We start from the raw sequence: 12,719 nt of genomic DNA, 5'->3' as shown, positions 1-12,719 counted from the left end.
TTTCAGCTTCAATCAACTTCTTGGAGATAGAAGGTAGTGGGAGAAACTAGCCCAAGGTTACATCTGCCAAAACCGAAACATTTGGATTTGCAATCCAAATTTGCTTCTACTGCTCATTTACAACACTTATTCTCATTCCCTTCCCAGCTAAAACCAACTTTAATTTAAGTCTGTAAAACCAAAGCCTACAATAATGTCCTTAAAAACAAACAAACAAACAAACAAACCTTGAAAAGATACCAAAAAATTTGTTTGTCTGACTCTACATGCTTATAATTGTTTTGTCCTTGCTTTCTGAATGGGGGTGGTAGGGATAGTAAAAGGGAGAAAATATAGATGTGAAAATAAAATAAAACTGAATAATAATAGAAAAAGAAAAGACCAAATATTGAGTAATTGAAATGACCTATTGTGGTCCCAGAGAAAAGAAGAGAAAATGGACTTTCCTTCTTTTGGTAAGTGGATGAAGGAACATCAGGTATGTAATGTTGCCTGTATCTGTCAGGCACAATTGTTAAGGTTGGGAAGGGAAACCCCAAAAGTTTGGGGTCCTAGACTAGTGTCACGAGGTATCTCGAAAGAATTTGCAGGCTTGAACACATCTCCTTAGCCAAGGACCAAAGCTTTATTGCAATAATACCTCCATTACAAACGTGGGCTGGAATTCTAAGGGAATTCTGCAAAGAAACAGAAACAAGGACATACATTTATCCAGTTTTCAGTCACAGATATGCTAATTCTATGACTCCTAGGTAGGAAGGAGTCGTATCTGAAAGGAGTGGTTCTTGGTTGACAAGATTATTACTGACAAGATTACCAGTCAGCAATGAAATGAGGAGTGGTCTTATTCACTATTGCCTTAGGAGTTTGATCTGTGGGAGTTTCCTGAGGTCAGAAACTATTTGACTAAGGAGTGGTCAAAATCAGACAGATTGGGCATGGGAATTTCCTGAGGCAGAAAATCTAGAATCACTGGCTTATTGACAGACTAGAAGCTCCCTAAAATCAGGGGATCACAAAATTATATTACATCACAATCATTGTGTAAAAATCCTCAACATCCCTCTTGAAGACAGATGAGCAGAAGCCTTTTATTTTATATTTTTTACATTGACAAAAATAAAATAAATTTATTATTGTCTAGGCTAAAACAAAGGTTGTCTTGATAATCCACTAGCAAGAAAAACATTGGATCTTTTTAAAGGATGAGGACAAGGAACATGTACCTCCTTGCTATGGATGAAATGGAGGAGAAATTTTAAAAATAGTTATTCATGTTAAGTAAAACTATAGAGAATTACTTGATCCTTCTCTCTTCTTGCCTTCATAGGCTTTGTTTAAATGTTTTTCTTTGTTATGTAGTAGGGCTCATGAAGGTGGGGAAGGGCTTTTATGTGTGTGTGTGTGTGTGTGTATGTTAAAAGAAAATCTTTGTTCAAGTCTTTCTTTGCCTTCAGTCTGGCAGGTGGGTGGTAGAAGGAATAGAGTATCAGCTGTGAAGTGAGGAAGACCTGAGTTAAAATCTGGTCTCAGATATTACTTAGCTGTACGATCCTGGGCAAGTCACTTGATCCTGTTTATCTTAATTTCTTCATCTGAAAAATGAGCTGGAAAAGGAAATGGCAAATCACTGCAGTGTCTTTGCCAAAAAGACTTCAAATGGGGTCACAAAGAGTCAGGCATGACTGAAATGTCTGACCAACTACAAAGTGTTCTCATAATGAAGCAAACTCAGGTAGAGAAAATGAAAAGGAGTTTATTGTAGCACCCAAAGCAAAAGAACATTGAATATGTCTAGGCACTGAGTTCAAACCCTATGCTGTTTTTAAAGATGAGTTTTGTAATATTATAAGAGCATTCTGATAGGTGCATGTTTCCAAAAGGGGATGGGCTGGTATCATTTTAGAGATGAGTTTTGGTAGATGTAGATTTCTTAAAAATGGGATCAAAGTGCTTGTGGCTGCCCTTTCTTATACTTGAGTTGCCATGCATTATGCTTGCCCTTCATTTGGATTGGTATAGACTCTAGTTACCCCTTGTAATAAGGCTGGTATGTACAACTAGGAAAAAATCTTGAGTTTGCTTGTACTAACTTCATAGCAATGACTATAATCTAAACATATATACATACACATGTATAATATGTATGTACACATGCACATGTATATCTATACACATGAACAGATATACATGACTATAATGGAAAACAAAAGATACCCATTAAACTTTTTAAAACTTTAGATGAATTTAATGTGTGTGTGTGTGTGTGTGTGTGTGTGTGTGTATGTAAAAACTAGGAGAGAAAAAGAGTTCTATATGTCACTTCTTTTTTTATTATAATAGCTTTTTAGTTTTCCAAATATATATAAAGATAGTTTTCAACATTCACCTTTACAAAATCTTGTGTTCCAAAAATTTCTCTCTCTATTTTGCTTCTCCCTCCCCGCCCCTAGATAGCAAGAAATAGGAAATGCTGTGCAAGAAAAATCAGATCAAAGGGGAAAAAACATGAGAAAGAAAAAAAAATAAGCAAACAAACAACAACAACAAAAAAGTGAAAATACTATCCTTTGATTCACACTCAGTCCCCATAGTTCTCTCTTAGGGATGTAGATGGCTCTTTCCAAAACAAGGGTATTGGAATTGATTTGAATCACCTCATTGTTGAAAAGAGCCATATCCATCACGGCTGATTATCACATAATCTTGTTGCTGTGTACAATGTTCTCTTGGTTTTATTCACTTCACTTGACATCAATTCATGTAAGTCTCTCCAGGCCTTTCTGAAACCAGCCTGCTAATCATTTCTTATAGAACGATAATATTCCATTCCTTTCACATACCATAATTTATTCAGCTATTTCCCAACTGAAAGGCATCCACCCAATTTCCAGTTCCTTGCCACTACAAAAAAGGCTACTACAAACATTTTTACACAAAACATGCCATTTTCAAAGCCATTCTGATTGCTTTTCTTGGAACTTCCTTCTGTTCCATTCTGTTGCTCCTCTAGAGTCATCATTGGTCCTTCTGTTTGTTAATAAATAGACTCAGGGGTTTATTTCTCTAAGAAGTTAGGGTGAAGTGTAAAGTATAAAGAACTCCCAAACCAGGAATAATCTTTCCTTTACTGCCTTGGTCCCTGGAGAGAACTTAAAATAGTCACTATAAATCTTTCTTCTATCAGGTTTGCTTCTGATTGTGACATATTCAATGAACAAGTAAATCTTGGGAGTAAGACATGATGCCTTTGCTGATTTGATTGATCTTTGGCCATGCTGTTCAAGCTCTTGACCTTAAAAATTGCTCTTCAGATTTGGAACCTTTTAATCCTCTTTTATTAAAGCTATTGGGAGAGTTCTACCATGAAATTCAGTTACTCAGGTAACTCTTGTGACCTCTTAAAGCTCACAAAGTTGTGATTTGGTTTATTCTGCTTCCAATACTCAGAACTAAGAACAGGAAAGAATAGACATAACAGGAACAGAAGAAACATAGCTCCCATGTGTTTATGGTCCTCTGGAAGTTGTAACTAATAGCATTTTTATCTCTTCATTCAAAAGCTGCCAGAAAGAAAGAAATTTCTTCTGTCTGCCTTTTGTATGCATACATAACAATAAATGGATATTCTAGCACATAGCACAGCCCCTGGCATAGAGTAGGCACTTAATAAATGCTTATTGATTGATTGAATATGCTCCAAATGGAGAAAGAGTGCATTCTAGGAGTGAGCTAACTCAACCCTTCACCTATATATATACATATATAAGGACTGGTCTTTTATTGGCTATTCTGTTTGCTTGGCACATAGTAGGTACTTAATAAATGCTAGTTGACTGACATATTGATCGAAGTAAACTAATTAGCCTCTTTAAAAAAAAGTTACCTAGTTAGTATTGACTTTTCACTATCTGTTTTAATTCATTCCCTTTATATTTATTTATTTATTTTTTTAACTTGGAGCCACTTCTTTGGAATGGTTTCCATGGATGAAAGTAAATAATTTTTGGTTGATTGATAAAGATATGTGAATGGGATGGTTTCAAGTTCCAGGTTAAATAGAGTTAAAGGTGTTACTGTAAATAGTCTCTCTTACTGGTTGATTTGGTTCTGGAAAGTCCTGACCTATCCAGGGTAGTACCAGGTGAACTGCCTTTGGGGCTTTAGGCTACTTCTGTGATTTCTAATCTACCCAAATTACTTTGGAACTCACTGTAAACTCGTTAAATGGTTGGCTGATGACAAAAAGATGAGGAAAATAATGAATGCATACTGAGCAGCACAAAAGATTTAGAGGGATTTGTATCAGCTTTGTAACCAGACTGACATGTGGGAAATAAAATTTATTGTTGCTAAACATTGAACATTACTCCTGGGGACTAAAATAATGAACACAAGTAAAAATAAATAGCACTGAACTAACTGGAGCAGTAAGACTTTCAAAAAGAGCACCCTAGGGAGAGGAAAGGAGAATGTTTCCATAACGATGTTTAGATAATGTGGCAATTCACCTATGCAATCGCATTAAGCTAATTATAGCTGCCCCATATATCAGATCTAAAGTGTTTAGGTTGTATCTATTTTGTTGACTCTCTACTCCCAAATTCTAAAAAGGAACATTGATTCAATTTTCTCTTCTATTTTCAAGAAACACAGGCTCCAAGGTCTTGGTATCCCTGACTTCAAGGTAAAGCAAAAAAGAAATTGAATAAAGTTTAGGTTAGATAGTGATTCAAAATGTTGCAATTCAGCTTCTGGGCTATGTAGAGAATAAATAAATCTATCAGAACTTGAGAAATTGCCACAAGAAACATGAATAACAATGAAAAAATATTAAATTAGGGACCAGTCTCCCTAGTAAAGAGAAGAAAATTTGATCACTTGGGACAGTCAAACCTGGAAGAGAAACTTGGCAAACTTATTATTTTCCTCTGATACAATTCTGGAAATATGGTAGAAAATTTATTTGTACAAAATAACTGTTTCTCCCATTTCACCATTAGTTAATTATAAAAAGAAAAAAGAAAATCATAGTTGTGAATGTCTTTATGAAAAGAGCTGTGTCTTTTCAAATCTAGGTCTGTTAAGTGGTTGGTGATTGACAAACAGCTTTGGAAAATATCAGGATTGAGTTTCTTTTAGTAAGAAAAAAAATGAAAACAGAATGGGTCCCCAATGGGGTTGGGGACTGAACAAATGAATGTGACAAATAAATATCATGAAATATTGCTTTATAAGAGATAATAACTCTGGAATTCAGAGAAAAATGGGAAGACGAATGGATGCAGAGCTTATCAAGTAGAACCAATAGAAAACTATACCTCATCATCATCAAAACATTAAAAGATAACAGAAGTCTGATCAATGTGATGAATAGTTTTGACTCCAAAAGACTAATGGTGAAGCATCTCCCTTTTTTTTTGCTAGAGAAACAGTAGCCTTGTGGATAAGGCATGAAGCATATACTATCATACATGGTCAGTGTTGGTTTATTTTGTATAACTATTTTCCTTCTCTCTTCCCTTTCTCCAAAGGATGTGTTCTATACAGGAGTGCTTTGGAGAAATGACAAATTTGCCTGAGCCCAAAATATTGCCTTAATTCAGAATTAAGTAGTTAGGCTGTGAATGCTAACATGCAGGGGGAGCCATCCTGATGAACTATCAGTCCAATGGTAAAGATAACTATTGATTAAGTTACCCCTGTTGCTGTATAGGGTTGGCTGGTGTGGATTCTGTTTAGATACTTCTATTTTTAATAGTCCTGCTTACAGGAAACTACTTGGATCATCCTGATTAAGTTTATTCAAATAACTTGTTTTGCTGATTTTCTTCCTTTCACTGAACTAGCAACTCAGTTAAAAAAAACAACAAAAAACAAAAAACAACCAAAACCCAGTGCCTAAAAGACTGATGGATCAAGATTCTTATAAGGGACTTGTCTTGGAGGTTGTGAAGAAATAGTCCTGAAATACCCAGAGCTCTCCCTGGAGTCTCTTCTTTCTATTCCTCTCTCTTATTACCCACTTATCTTACTTTTCCTTTGATTTCTTTGATTTCAAACTCTAATTCCCATCTGCTATCAGAATTCTTTTATTGGGAAGAAGATGAGGAAGCCTGGAGGGAAGGAAGGAGTGAGGAGGCCAACAAGAATTTTAATTTCCCATGCGTCAGCATAATTACAAAGCAGATACAAATTCCTCTAAATCTTTTGTGTCACCTTGGTTTGCATTCATTATTTTCCTCATCTTTTTGTCACCAGCCAACCATTAACTAGTTTACAGTCAGCTCCAAAGTAATTTATGTAGATTAGAAATCACAGGACTAGTCTGAAAATTTGAAGGCATCTTACCTGTTACTGCCTCAAATAGATCTTTTGTTTTTCTTTCTAAACTCAATGGCATGGTATGAAAAAAGCCTAGAGCTTTTTGTCAGCATATCCATGACCTATCTTTTCATATATATTGTTGAACGGATCTAAAGTCAATTTTCCATCATTAGGAAAGTTACTTTAAGAACTTCAAAATCATAGATTTAAAATGGAAAGCGATCTCAGAATCCCTAGTTTCCTCCATGATTTTGCTCAAACATCACCTTCTACACGTGATGTTTAAAGTAGTTGAGAGATGTAATTTCTGTATAATTTAAGCATTTTATTAAGGAAATAGGCCACTGACATTCTCAAATTCCAAAGACCCTCATGGTGGTGGGCTCACAGTTTATATGCCCTTGGAAGAGGGGTATCTCTGAGAATGATAATGAACTTTTATTGGTTAACAATTAATGAGAGAATAAATATAAGGAGGGGCTAAACCTATCTAATGAACTTTTATGTCATTTATTTCTAAATTGTCCATTTGGGAACAATCTATTCAAAGAATTTATCTCCACTGAGAACTGAGACAAGTACAATGGGCTTCCTAACTTGGATGGGGCATGAACAAGATTAAGAACATTAATCCAATTTCATATCTGCAAGGTCTTTCAGAGAGTAAACTTTTGGATGAGGACTTTAGAAAAAGAGGAAACTCTGGATCTCCCCAAATCATTGGTTATTAAAAATAATTTCTATCCTACATCTAGTCCTTTTCAACTGTTAATGTCGTCTCTCTCCCCTATTACCTTATATTTATTATGATCCTATTATCTATCTATCTGTCTATGTAACTCAGACAAACATGCCCCTTTCAAGGATAGCTCCATGGTAGAATTGAATATACCCAGAAAAGCCTGGAATATATATATATATAAAACCCACAGATCAAAAATAGCTCCTAGAATGCAGGGATTATTTTGCTTTTCTTATATCCCCAGAACCTAGCAGTGTTTGTAGTATATAAAAAATGCTTAACACATGCTTGTTGATTGATCCATGATTTAATAGAGATCATCTAATCCAACCTCTTCCTCCTCCTTCCCTCCATTCCTCCCCTCCCTCCCCCCCTTTACAGGCGCAGAATGTGAGATCTAGAGAATCTAAGTGAGCATCTCAAAAGTTTCATAAATAGTTATCATTTTTGAAGATTTGGACCCAGGTCTTCAGATTCAAATTTAGCCTTTTCCCTGCCATACCATTCTCTCTACAAGTTAGTCAATAATCAGTGGCTATTCAGTTATGAATGTTCTTGGCACCCTAAAATACCAGGCATAGCCTCCAGATGGTGCTGGCAAACATAGCAATCCAAGCTGTCAGTCACTCTTGAGCCCATGAATCTTGTTGGTCCATCCCTGGGACACTTATTTCCCCTTCCTAGCAAATCTCTTATTTCTAGGTTTTCCTTTTAAATTTAGGAAATGCTGTCTTGTAAGAGAAAGGAAAAGATAATGTCTTCCTGTACTATTCTGTCTTGTCTATTATGACTCTCCCTTCCTCTTCCTCCCTTCCTTCTCTCCCTCTCTCCCTCCCTCCCTTTATTCCTCCCTCCTTTCCTTTCTCTCTCCCTTCTTCCCTTTCTCCCTTCCTTCCTCCCTCCCTCTCTTCATCCTCCTCTCTTTTCTCCATCCCTCCCTTCTCTCAATTTCTCCCTCCCTTTCTCTCTCTTTCCTTCCCTCTATCCCTTCCTCCTGCCCTTTCTCCCTTTCTCTTCCTCCTTCTCTCCTCTCCCCCTTCTCTCTCTTCCTCTTTCTCTCCCTTACTTTCTTTCTCCCTCCCTTTCTCCTTCCCTTCCTCTCTCTTTTCCTGTAACATTTTTCTAATCTTACAGCATTGATTCATGCTGTGTTCTATACATCTCTCCTGTCTTTCTGCTGGCCATGCTGGCATATGATAAAAGTAAGAATTAGAAGGAGAGAGATTGGGGGTAGTAATGATGTGAGTCTCTGTCCCTGGGAAATCTTGGGAGGAGGGCACAGCTAATTCTTTAAGTGAACACCCCTTGCTTCTAGTCTAATTGTCACCAGTAGTCTCTGCCTATACATTGCATGTCCATGATACTTTTTTCCAATGGAGAGGGGAGCAGTACTTACCTGACCAATTGACAAACATCTGAAAAAATTCAACATAAAGACCTGGGCTAGTATCTGTCTTGGTCCTGCATCATTACTGTACTTTACTGTCTTCAAGGTCTAGAGTCTCTTCTTAGGGGAAAAGGTTAGTCTGTCATCTTCTGTATAAGCAGTGAAAATTGGACGAACGAAGACTTTATCTGTCTCTCCCTGGGTTCTGAGAGGAACACTACGTAAGAAAGATGTGGGAAGTAAAATTATGTATTTCATGTCTCTCTTCTACAATTAATTTTATTCTTCTTGAGAAGTGTTACCATTTAAAACTGTGACTGAATTAGGCCTCTCAGAATTCTTAGCATGGTTTTACTCCTAACTCTTAGTGTCTTTGTTGCAACCATCTTTGATATTTCTTTAATTCAATTCAATTCCACAAGTTTTTATTGAGTTTTTCTTATATACTAGGAATTGAGGTTAAAAAAAAAGACTTCCTCCCCCTTTCTGTATACATTCCTCTCTTTCCCCAAATTAATATTGCTAAGAATATATGTGGTATACATTGGGACTTCTAACAATGCAAGATAATTAAGCAAAAGCAATCTATAGTGTGACTACATCTGAAAAATGTAGGCAACATTCTGCTTTCATAGACTATCTTAGATTTTGTTGAGTTTACAGATTCATGATTTATAGATTTTAAATTTAAGGAGTGTACAAACTTGATAGGAAATGAATTACACCTTTATTTATTATTATTATTTTTTTTTACTACATCTAACTGTAATTTAGCATTTCCTTGAATATTTTGCTCCATTTCTGTAATAAGGGGTACAATGACTTTCTAGACTTTCAAAGGGATCTATGACCCCCCCCAAAATAGAGAATTCCAGCTTTAGTCACTATATACATTCTTCAGGTGCTTCTGCTTTATATCAGTTGATGCACATCTTCCTATACTCCTTTGGATTCATCAGATCCATCATTTGTTACTATACAATATTCTGTTACTTCTACATGTCTCACTTGACCTTTTCTCAATTGGTTTGTATTCATGTTATTTCTAGTTCTTTAGAACCACAAAAGATGTTGACATGAATATTGTAGTATACATCAGACTTTTGTTTCGATCTTTGATCTCTTTTGCACGTGTTCCCTGTAGTGGTATCACTGGGTCAAAAGATACAAACAATTTGGTTAATTTACCTGTAAAATTGCAAATTCTAATCCCATCATGAGGACTATCAAGGAGTAAGGGATTAAGTCCCTAAGGTTGTATATTTAGTAACTAGCCCAACTGGTATTTGAAATCTGTTCTTTAGATTTTAAATTCAGGGTCCTCTCTCTATAATGCTATTCCATCTCTACATTTTAAAGAGACCATTTCATATTGTGTAATTCTTGGGTAACTAAATGGCTCAATAAATAGAGCACTGGACTAGAGTAAGCAGGCCATGAATTCAAATCTAGTCTCTGTCAATAGCTATATGATTCTGCATAAATCAATTAACTTCTGTTTGATTTAGTCTGCAGGAGAAGGAAATGACAAACCCCTTCAGTATCTCTGCCACGATAATACCATGGACAGTATGGGCCACCAAGTCGTGAATAGCTGGACATGACTGAACAACAACAATTCAGCATAGAGAGTTTTTTAAGCTATTCCAGTCCATGGCACATACTGAGTAGATGCTCAGTAAAACTTTGTCTATTGATTTGAAGTCAGGTGAAATCTATATCACCAATATAAATCAACAAATTAATTAGTGAATTCAAGACTGTTAAGATGGCTAATCAGAATACTTTAGGTAGAAGTGAATTGATTCTTTCTGAAATTATCTGATCAACTGTCCTAATCGGATTTAGGGAATGCATAATTGCTTCCTTTAATTGCAGATCTGTTCACAAGTTTGATTTTCACTAATGAGAGATAACATAAGAATTAAAACATCAATAGGCGGTCATTTGGGTGGTCATTTTGGGTATTTAAGGAAACATAGATAAGTCCATCAGAGAGATAACTGTCAGCTAATTATAGATTATTTAATAATTACATAAGCCATGTGGATAAACTTATGTGCATTGCTATTTCATATGTAATTGATGAATTCCTCTATTTTTCTGCCTCTATGGAAATAAGAAAAAGCATTTAATTGATCCTAAAAAGTTACCACTAGTGAGGCATTAATTGCTTAACATCCCATTTGGCCTGCAGAGCTTAGAGGTTGTGAGGTTTTATACTGAGACAGACATAGGGACTATTACAAATGCAACAATCTAGGGTATGTATCTAAAGTTAAACACAGGGATTGGTAGAATTCTTTTGTACTGGTGTTATCCTCCTAATGTTGATGTCATTCATTCATTTTAGCCATGACTAATTCTTAATGATTCCATTTGGGATGTTCTTGGCAAAGATACTGGAGTGGTTTTACATTTCTTTCTCCAGTTCATTTTACAGACAAAGAAACTGAGGCAAACAGTATTAAGTAACTTTCCTAGGATCATACTTCTAATAAATGTGTGGAGGCCAAATTTGAATTCAGGTCTTCCTAACTCTAAGTCCTGTGCTCTATCCCTGGTTCCACCTAGCCGTTATCTCTCTATATCGTAATAAATAACTCTAGCTCTGTCTGACCTTATTCTTGTTCTAGGTGAAGGATCTAATCTACCAGCAGCCGCCATCAAATGTATGTACTTGATGTCTTGCGGAGAATAAAACACTTAGAAGTGTGTAAAAGCTTATTTTTTATATTGAAGACAACATGGCTTATAAACTCTCTACAAATGGAAATCCAAAATGAGTATCAGACTGATTTTTCAAGTAGCTTGTCATAATTGCACTGTTGCCCATGTACTAAAGTAATCCCTCTTATTTGACAAATATAGCAGTAAAAGAGAATGAGCCTTACTTGGTAAAATGACTTATTAATCTCCTAATGTTTTATCGAGGTCAGAATTATGATTGGTTTCAAGAGAGCAGCAAAAAGGTTATGATCAGAGACTAATATCACTGGTTTCCAACTGTCTTTGGTTAGTGCCTGCTGTTTATTTTCACAAACAAAATACTTTCGTTAAGAAAAATCAATAATAGCATGGCTTTATTATCAAGAAATTATACCTGTTATGTAAACATTGCTAATTGTCAGAGAGAGTGAACTCATCTGGGTGATAAGGCAGATGAAAAACGCCATTTGTTAAAAAGAAAGCTTGGCATTACCGTAATGCTCCTGAAGCAATAAAAAAATCCTATGAGGAAGGGTAAGAAATGTTTCTGACAAAGAAATCTGCCCAGAAATGATTTCTATTAGTACACAGCATAAAGCCCATGATATTGATAATATTCATCTCAGAAAAGTATCCTCACATAGTGAAGAAAGTGCTGGATCTTGGTTGAAACATCATCCCTGATACTGTGTTATCATGAACATGTCCAGTTCATTCCTCTGAGACATGGGTGACTTTCTAAGATTCTAATGTCTAGCTAATTGTTATATCTATAATAAAATAGTGCAGTGGATAGGGGGCTCACTAGGAAGACCTTAGTTCAAATCCAGCCTCAGATACGTATTGTGTGACTCACGGTAAGCCATTTGATTTTTCTTGTGTCTCAGTTTCTTCATCTGTACAGTGGAGATAGTAAAAGTACCCACCTTCCAGGGTTGTTGTGAGAATGAAATGAGATTACATTTGTAAAGTACTTTGCAAAGCTTAGCTATATACATACTAGCTATTATTATTATCATCATTGATATTATTATATCCATGGAGGGGATACTCCCACATCAAAGAAAACAAATCCCCTTCACATATTGATGTTATGATAGTCTTTCTTGCAATGAACCCTTTGTTTTCTACTTAATTTTCCTTGTGCTTAGTTACAACTGCCTTGCCTTTTTCTAAAAACTTTTTTTTCTGGAATCTGTCACACTAAAAACTTTTTTTTTGCCCAGTAGTTAATTCCTACTGTCTCCCTGCTGGGGACATTAGAGGGAGGAAACAAAGGAGACCAAATTCAAACCTAGGTGAGATATAATGCCCAATAAAACCCATGCTCTCAGCTAGTTTTTGCTGTGATGGATTGCCCAGACTGCTTTTAGGATGAGGGCTATCTTAATATATTTGATATTGGTCCATTACTATCCCAGCTTTGGAGGTATGGCCTCTTAGAACCACTGTGTGTGGGTTAATAGTCTGCTCTGGCAGAGGGCATGAAACCCAATTACCTCTCAGCAGTGAGGAAAAGGAAGACTGGAGAATTTTGGGTGGATACTACAAAGC

This window comes from Sarcophilus harrisii, chromosome 5 (assembly GCF_902635505.1).
Source record: "Sarcophilus harrisii chromosome 5, mSarHar1.11, whole genome shotgun sequence".
NCBI lineage: Eukaryota > Metazoa > Chordata > Mammalia > Dasyuromorphia > Dasyuridae > Sarcophilus > Sarcophilus harrisii.
Note: the sequence above shows the minus strand (reverse complement) of the source record.